Source organism: Brachyistius frenatus, unplaced genomic scaffold (assembly GCF_029030835.1).
Source record: "Brachyistius frenatus isolate BFR_SWC_R1_liver_20210118 unplaced genomic scaffold, ASM2903083v1 Contig_417, whole genome shotgun sequence".
NCBI classification, from domain to species: Eukaryota; Metazoa; Chordata; class Actinopteri; family Embiotocidae; genus Brachyistius; species Brachyistius frenatus.
This window is the reverse complement of record NW_027211016.1, coordinates 92,501-102,500: the sequence shown is the minus strand read 5'-3', so window position 1 is coordinate 102,500 and position 10,000 is coordinate 92,501. Positions and strand designations below refer to the sequence as shown.

At 39.4% G+C, this 10,000-nt stretch overlaps 1 protein-coding gene across 1 annotated transcript in view; it reads right to left on the bottom strand.

Moving 5' to 3' along the window:
• Nucleotides 1-3,350: 3,350 nt before the first annotated feature.
• The window catches only part of commd7 (COMM domain containing 7), a 12,868-nt gene continuing 6,218 nt past the window's right edge, over nt 3,351-10,000 (bottom strand). Inside the window, exon 10 of the mRNA XM_069725259.1 lies at nt 3,351-3,372. The gene's annotated coding sequence lies outside the window, so the exon portion shown is untranslated. The remainder of the gene's footprint in view (nt 3,373-10,000) is intronic.

Here is a 10,000-nt window from a genome sequence, read left to right as displayed (position 1 = left end):
AAGAAATGTAGTTGAAATGTGGGATTTGTCAAAAAAAAAAATGCTTGCTGATGTTTCCTCACATGAATGGAGGTGAACGGTAAACACTCACAAAGAGCAGCTTTCAGATACATCCCCTCTTTCTACTATCGGTTTCTTTTTCAGATATCGTGGCTTAAAAACCGACAACAAAGTCCTCGTTTACGTCTTTTCTTCATGACTGACGTGTTGGCAGGCGACACGTTCACACAGAGTATCTCAACACGCCACGAATGCAACGGGACGTAAATAAATATACAGAAACATAAGTGTCAGAAGGCTTCGTGGCGTTGAGTTTTTGGGTCTTCCGTCGTCTACTGAAGGCAGAGAGGATTTTATCGGCCGATTTAGGCAGCGAGATTAAACCGAGCTCGCTGTTTTATTGTACTCATCAAATATTCAGCTTATAACATCTAGCAGAGCTGAAACAATTCATCAGTTGATTGAATAATAGATGAACGGAAATATCATCGACAGTTTTCAGGAAAAAATTCATCGTTTTTGACATTTTTAAAGCTCATATTTGAGATGGGTCAAATAATTTGAAGTCCTTTTAATCTCCAAAAATCGATGAGTACAGGCGACTTTCCTTCTTCCCCGTTTTTTTACCTTGTTTTTTCTAATGCTTCATATATGCGTATCCTTTTCACGCCTTCGGTGAGGCAACATGTGACGCTGAGGTGGCGCCCTCTGGTGGTCTGACAGGTGCATCGGGTGCTTTTAGCGTGACGCTGAAACACACGGAGCTCTTTACGAAGTGGCCTCATCAAAGAGAGCTCATGTAGCATCGAGCTACAGTTAATACGGCTATTACTCTGTATACAAAGCGTGACTACACACACACACACACACACACACACACACACACACACACACACACACACACACACACACACACACACACACACACACACAGATTAACACGGTTTACCATCAGTTCCCTCCATAAATCCTCATAGTCAGTAATAAGCCTCCGTATGCAAAACGTGTTCATTCATCCTGTGGAGACAGTTTCATGTTCACAAAAAACAGCTCATTTGCTCGAGTGTGACCTGCACAATACACACACACACACACACACACACACACACACACACACACACACACACACACACACACACACACACACACACACACACACACACACACACACACACACACACAGGCATTTAACCAAAACACACACTGCGACACATTCAATACCTGAATCACTCGTTGGAGAGTTTTTGTCTAAAAGTAAAAACTGAAGTAATTCTCTAATTTTCGCACAGATCTTTTCACACACAACACACACACACACACACACACACACACACACACACACACACACACACACTAATGAGCTGCCGCGTGTGGAGTGTGTTTACTCACCCTATGGAGACCGCTCCTGAACGCAGCCCTGCTGGTGAAGCGTGACCTGCAGTGATTCCCCGCCTGCTGTCAGCAGACACGCAACATGCAGGAGCTCTGCACACACACACACGCACGCACGCGCACACACACACACACACACACACACACACACACACACACACACACACACACACACACACACACACACACACACACTCACACAACACAATTACCATACATACTGTACACCATGCAAATATTTCCAACTATATATGTACGAGCATTGGCAGCGTTAAACACATTCACACGAATAAACAACTAAAAGTCAAAAGTCACAGAATTAAAAAGAAACGCTGAGTTTATTCATTTCTATTTATGTCCAGCTCTTATTTTGAAGAGACAGTTTCGGTGAATATATATATATATATATATTATTTGCCCTTCCTCAAAATATAAAAATGACCTTGAGAGTAAAGTATTATCCATCATTTTTAACGCAGCTAATATTACTTCTGCATGTAAACGTTGTGTTTTATATGAATGTGAACTTTGTTTTATTTGAAATTTGTGCAGAATTTGTGCAAAGTAAAAAAAAGTTTAACAAAAAATAAAAATAAAGATTGACTCGTGGAAGCTACGAAATCAGAGCAAGAGGTTGTAAAAAAAAAAACGACTTTGAGTCAGTTAATTAATTACTGGATTAACAAAAAATTAACTGCCAACTATGATAATAATAAATACATATTTCAAGACATATTTCAACCAAAACGTTTAACATGATCTCATTTAAACCTCTGAGACGAAAGTCGTTTCTTGCTTTCTTTTGTCTTCGTTGATAACAAATCTAATGTTTTTTGGTTTTCTGATTGTTGTTTCAAGAAAACTGAAAAAAATTGTAACTAAATGTGGTGTTTAAACAGTTAATTCCTGCAGTAAAGTTAACTTTGTGTGGATAAAAATAACCACACTTGTTATCAAATTGATTATTATGTATTTTTGAGTGCGCTGGATGATTTTTAAATACTAATAATAGAATAAAACCCTTTAAATGAAGGGTAACATGACCCAAATTGACAGTAAGGCATCTTTAATCAACTTCTACCAGATTATTGAAACCAAACCTGCTTGGTTTTCTTTTTTTCTTTTAATTAAATATCCTTTTGTCTTCTGCTGCAGTTTCTCTTTGTGCTTTGTCTCGGAACAGTAACAGCATTTCCTTTGTTTAAAACTTCCGTTTAACCTTCATAAACTTCTTCACAAGTGTAACTTCATCAGTTGATTACCGTCGTTATAGTTGTTTTGCTCTGTGGGTGTTTATTTAAAATCTATTTTAGTTTTCTGTAATCTCTCAGAAAAGTCTTTGTTCCAGTGTCCCTGCCAACACATCTGAACATCTCATTGGTCAACAGCGCCCTCTAGTGGTAGGACGGAGGATTTATCTCTGTTAAAGTACTACGGAGCTTCTTCCTTCGCTTCTTGCTCTTCGAGGTCTTTACGAGCCGCATAAAGACAACTTTAAAAAAAAAGGGTCAAATGCCTCTGGTTGATGACATCATCGTCTGGTCCCTCTCTGATTGGCTGCTGCAGCAGCTGTTTTACGTGAACGGGTCATTTTCTTCTTCTGATTATTCATTCTGACTTTGTGTAAAACGGTTGGCGTGGCGCTGACTAAACAAGTGTCAGTGTTTACATTAGCAGGTTGTCTACGAATACATTAACACCCTGCATGACGGCATCGCACGCACGCACACACACACACACACACACACACACACACACACACACACACACACACACACACACACACACACTGAATCCCAGCGCTGTTTCTAAATACTTTACATCACTGGGTTTTTTTAACAGAACGACGGGGTGGAAGAAATATGGATGGTGGTTTGGGGGGGGGGTCAACAGTTTAAAACAAGCGTTGTGGGTGGGGAAAAAACAGGTGGATTATTGATGAGGTATCACACTCTCTCTCTCTCTCTCACACACACACACCTCTAAAATAACTGTTGCTGTTTGGTTTGTCTGACTGTGTGTGTGTGTGTGTGTGTGTGTGTGTGTGTGTGTGTGTGTGTGTGTGTGTGTGTGTGTGTGTGTGTGTGTGTGTGTGTGTGTGTGTGTGTGTGTGTGTGTGTGTGTGTGTGTGTGTGTGTTTCCTCCCCAACAGGGGCTTCTGCTGTGAGCTGAGCAGGGGTGGGAGTGTATGTGTGTGTGTGTGTGTATATATATATATATATATATATATATATATATATATATAAAAATGTGTGTGTGTGTGTGTGTGTGTGTGTGTGTGTGTGTGTGTGTGTGTGTGTGTGTGTGTGTGTGTGTGTGTGTGTATCCTTGGGACAGGCCCACCGCGGCTGGATCGCCACACAATGGGATGGGTATGGTTGCCTAGGTAACTCCATCAGCCCAAGCAACCGTGGCAACTGGTAGCTAAGTAACAGGAGCCTGGCAACAAAACGGATGGGGGGGGTTAGATTGGTACCTCTGAAAGGGTGATGATTATGGGCTGCCAAGTGTGTGTGTGTGTGTGTATGTGTGAGGGGGAGAGTTTATCATTATTATAATTATAATTATTATTATTATTACTTCTAAACATTAACTTAAGACAAACTAATTGTCAGCAAAGGGAAGAACGACCAGACAGCAAAAACGCAGAAACAGGCCCGTGTCCTAACTTCTAACATCTAAACACACAACAACAACAACAATAACAACAACAACTACAGGAAAATGTGTTTCTCTTGTTTCTATTTACAGTTTTCCTCTTCGTGCATCTTTTTCTACCATAATTGAGGTTTGTGATATTTCCCCTGGACGGATCTGCTCGTGTCAGAGACGGTTTCTCTCTCAGTTTTTGGGCAGGAAGACATTAATCGTCAGTTGAGACAAAAGAAATCCTTATGGACAGGCATGTAGGGGGACACACCTTAAACTCCACATGGTCATTTCCTTCCTCTCACGCTGAGCAGGCGGGTGTAGTTCCTGTCCTTTCCAACAGAGGGCGGTGTAAATCAGCTGCTAACTCAGCTACGACTAAAAGGGTTGAATAAGTGTGTTCTTCTGCTCTTTACACGGCTTCGATCAATGTTTTTAACACAGTACAAATACTAAGAGCTGCATTGAGTAGAAGTATTGGTAATAACTACGTATAATTAGCAGAATCGAGCCCTGACGACGCAGCGGAGACCGAAAAACCTGTAAGAAATAACACGCTGACGTCACCATCCCCTCCCACGTTGGAGCAAAAGTTGCTTCCAAGAGTTTTGCATGTTCTGTAACAACAAAAATAATCCTCCACGTACCGATAACGTCTCCATGCCGGCAGAGCAGGTACTCCACGGACACTTTTGAAAGAGTCGGGCTTCGTAAAGTCACACGAGACATGAAAAACAAACAAGAAGGTTTCGCTATCAAAATCAACTTCTGCTTCACAACAGACAAACCGGCTGCGATGGAAATGTGTGCAGCTTCCAGACAGCAGAGATTCAAACATCTCATGAGGAAACTTCAGCAAACCGATGCCACGAAGTTCAGAACACTTTTGCCTGAATATGATTTGTTCTACTTCTTCGCTGTTGTTGTTTTTGTACGTATGTTTGTTTTTGTTTTTTATTTTGTGCGCTAAATAAAGTTTTTAAAAAAGATTCATACATCTAAGGTCTATTATTTATATATATTGTATATATATATGCTTTAGTCAGTATTTTCTGCTCACATTACTTTATGAAAACTTGTACTTGGCATTCAACCTGATTAATATTCATTTAGCTGACGTCACATTAGCTAAAGTTCTGACTTTACAAACAACTTGAGGGCTGAAATTCCACAAATTCATAATTTCACAATTTCAGCACGTTGTTAAAAATAAAATGTTCTTATAAAACATGACTTCCGGTGTGTTTACAGCGTTTCCGAGTTAGCAGTTTCCTGACTTAGCTTGAAGCTAACAGGCTGAATTTTTTCATTTTGTTTTCCCCCTTTAAATGATAAATGTTGGCGGGAACTCAAACCGAAATGTTGAAGCTACTTGGCGACTTCATGAAAACACGGAGGGACGATTCATTTTACATACATATAGATCTATATCGTATAATTTACTTACTTAATTCTTCTGGGTCGTGATGAGTTCCCTCTGAGCCGTTGACTGCGTCACTACAGCGGCAAGTGGAGCTTTGATCCGATTGGCCCGCAGGACGTCACGGACTAACTCCGCGGTACCCCATTGGTCAGGGCTCGTCCAATCCCATACAGTGTTTTATGGGCATGACGTCACACCCGAATTGACCGTTAACCCTGTAAAGCTTTAGTTCAGAAAAACAAATGTGATTTGTGTAATAATGAACCAGAATCATTAATACATTTGGTTGGTTTTTACCATTTTACACGTTGTATTGTTTTCTGCTCTAGAATGGAAGATTATATTAACGGGTCAAATAAATGTAAATATTAAAATTTGAATGTAAAAATGTTTGAACATGAAAATCATATATATTTTGTGTTCATTATAAATTTATTAATTCTCTGTGGCAAATTTTTCACTCACAAATTTTTCTTTTTCGCCTATGATATTTTCACACCAAGGGAATTTATGTATTTAAACCCATCTACATGTATTTATTTTTATTTTATTTATTTATTTATTTATTTATTATGTTATTCTACTGTCCTATTATTTCCACATTGCTACCTTTTCTACAAAATAATGAGTACTTGTCTACACCGTTTGTAAATTTACATCTTGCTGGTTTTGAACTATTTAGTTCCCAACTTTTTTGTTTTTTTACAGGATTTCTGCGCTGTATTTATTTTGTATAGCATTTTTTTTTTTTTTTTAATAGGTTGGTACGGGTTGATTAAAAAATTAAACTAGCTTCTTTTCTTTTTTTTAGGTTTGGTATCATAACATGCTGCATCTCATTTTTCAATCACGGGATTTTTATTTTAATCCGACATGATTTCATGCAACAAATGGAGCCCGAACCATTTTCAATTTGAAACCAAGATTTTCAGCCCACTAACGATGCCTTGAGGGGGACGATATTCAGCTAGAAAAAACATTTCAGGTTCATGTACTTTGCCTTGTTTTTTTTTCTTTTGTAAAAGTGTCTTTGAGCCGTTTTATTCTACTTTCCAGTGACGGTATTAGAGGCTGAAGGTTCAGCAGAATCGATTCATGTCAGCCCACACATCCATCCACGTAGCATTTGACTCCTGATCCCAATCACACCGTCTGGTCGTTGGGTTTTATTTCCAACAGAGTTTTTTCACACACACACACACACACACACACACACACACACACACACACACACACACACACACACACACACACACACACACACACACACACACACACACACACACACACACACACACACACACACACACACACACACACACAGTGAAACAGCTCCGGGGTGTTTTTTTACTTCCTGATACTGATAAAGATAAGAAGTCCTTCTGGTTTTCTATAGTGGTGGGAAAGAGACATTCAGGAACACCAGATAGAAACAAAGCATTACCATTTTATCTTGGAAAAAAACAAAAAAAGGGGAAAATTACTGAACAGGGCATAAAAAAACAAGTATCTTCATCACTCTCACTCAAGTCTGAAAAACAGGAAATTCTTCATATTTGTGCTGATGGGAAACGTGGAGGCATTGAGGATAATGTGGGTAAAAGGAATATAAAAAATATATTTTATGTGGCAAGTATCAAACTTTCATAACATTTGAGAACTTTACCTGCAGCAGGTATTACACACACACACACACACACACACACACACACACACACACACACACACACACACACACACACACACACACACACACACACACACACACACACACACACACACACACACACACACACACACACACACACACACGTATGGTTTGACAGCTGGGACCTACTGCAGTCAGTTCCCATGAACTTCCTCTTCACTCTGGAGGTCCAACGGTAAAACACACACAAACCGTATCTCCGTTTCTTCTCTTTTCTTGAAAAGCCGGCGGTTATTTCCCGGCTGGGAAAACACACACACACACAAAAACACACACAACACACACACACACACACACACACACACACACACACACACACACACACACACACACACACACACACACACACACACACACACACAAAAGCACACACACACACACACATTGGGTCGTAGGTTTATCTGACATCTCATATCATGTACCCATGAAACTTTTACACTTGGCAGAACTCCAGAAAACATCACCTGTGCTTTGCCGATCTTTTTTCTTTTGTCTTTTTTTTTAAGTGACAAATAAACACTGAACTGAAAAGACATCGACTGACAGATTTACAGTATCGAGACTACCTGTATGTCAGCTTGTGATTCATGTCGCACCACATCAAAGAACCCCTCAAACGAGGGCGGTGAATCGTGTGCAAAGTGACATGTGGATGGTGTTTTTCACCAACTGTGGATGTTATTTGCAACGAGAGTTTCTTTTAAAACTTTTATTTATTTTTTTTTTTTTTAATATTGCCTTGAAACGTTTCTGAAAGGTTGATGTCAGTAACACATGTAAAGTCCTGGCAGATGAACTCTCTCCGAGGTGGGCGGAGCTTCTGTTGGCTTGAGGAGAGAGCAGAGAGAGAAAAGAACAGGATAGAGAGACAACAAGCAAAGAATTCATCAAACACGTTGAAAAGTCTGCTTTTAATTTTAGGACACAAATTACAGCTCCTCAAAGTCAATATATTTATTCCGATTACACATTTCTGAAGCTAGATTTTTTTTTTATAAATCTCTAAACCTCTACTTGTAATTGTTTTGCAAAACTGTGTTTTAACCCGTTTTAATTATCTTCTCAAACTACCTACTTTGCATTTGAAGGCTTCTTGTATAACTTTATATTTGTGTTGATTTGAATTAATCTTTTCAGGTTATCGTCCCTAATCTGATGAAAGGTGAAAGACGATTCATCATCTGTGGCTGAGCTAACGTTGTTAACGACGTCCCTTCGGTTGTTTCTGTGTCGTCACGTTTTAAGCGATACGCAACATTTCTACCGTCGGACCGACTGACACGTTTTCAACGTTAATATTTAATCACAGAAACACTGAATGGCTTCGAGTCCGTTGGATTAAATCAAATAACAGCAAATCAATTGAGAGGAGATGGTTGTAGTTTGTCTGGCAGGCAGCAACATGTCGGGTCACACAATGAGAGGAAGGAGGAGGAGGAGGAGGAGGAGGAGAAAGTGAAAGACAGTGAAGGTAAAAAGGGGAAATCCCAGAGAGAAAACAAGAGTGTGGTTACTTCCAGTAAAAGTGATTCGTGAGAAATAAAAAGATGAGACAGGAGATGATGAATAAAACCAAAACATAGAAATATCTCTCCTCCTCCTCCTCCTCTTCCTCTTCCTCCGGTTGTTTCTGCTGAGGACCGATGAAAAGAGAGAAATTACATTGTTAATGATCAATTGATCGATGAAGATAGATTTTTATTCAGGAATGCTGCTAAAAAACAACAACACGTTTTTACCTGGAAATCTAAATTTAAAAGATGAAAATTCTCCTGTTAAGAAAATTCAAAAGAAGAAGACAATGAAGTCGTTTACTCTCTCATGTGTTTACGGGAGGAAACTGTATGTTTCAGGAAGACGTGATAAAACTCATTTATGGCCGGATGAGGAAACCACACGGTCCATATGTTCATATACCATAAAAAAAAAAAAAAAAAAAAAAAAGTGTTTGCATTTTCTTTGTTTCTTTCTTTCTGTATAAGAACGGAAAATGATGATATATATTTCGTTTTTATTCATCCTATTTAGCACTTTTTTTTCAACTGGCTCTCAGCTGGTGGGTTACTACTTTTATTTTGAAGTCTTACAATTTTTTATTTTGAAGTCTCCACTTTTATGTGGAAGGACAAACATTTCAGCGCATGGAGAAACTAGTTGCTTAAAAGTGCAGCATTACAGGAAAATACAGCAGTGGAGTGTTTTAATAGAGAAGAGGATGCAGAATAATCAGAAAACATAAGAAAAATGAAGTAATTAAACGGTGTTACTGTCAGACGGGGAGGTTTAAAATAGAAGCGTTTAATGAGGCATATTTACACCCGATGGGAGGAAGGATGTTCTGGCTGCGAAGGTTTTGTGGCAGGATGTCAGATATCCGGAGGGGAAAGACCGAGCAGAGTCTGAGGTTACCAGAGTCGGATCTGAACTCCTCATTATGACAAATTACATGTTACACCGACAGGTGTTTAACAACTGGGTCACCCTCTTTATATCGATAACAAGAAACTATCCATTACAAAATGATCCAACAGAGGAAGAAAACACCTCTGAAACTAATCCGATAAAGGCTGAACTCAACTTTCGGCATGTTCAGAGTTTATTGTAGGAAAAAGCTTCGTTCGTTTTAGGTGGTCAGATTTTTTTAAATGGAAACTGACCACTTTGGCAAAACTTGTCCGTCCCGTTCTCGATAGCTCAGGAACGCTTTGACCGACTTTCTTTCAAATTGGCACCGACGTTCACTTGGACGCAACGATGACATGGTTAGTTGTGTGGGGGTCAAAGGTCAACCGTAAACTCACATCTGTCCCGTTCTTTTGAACACGATC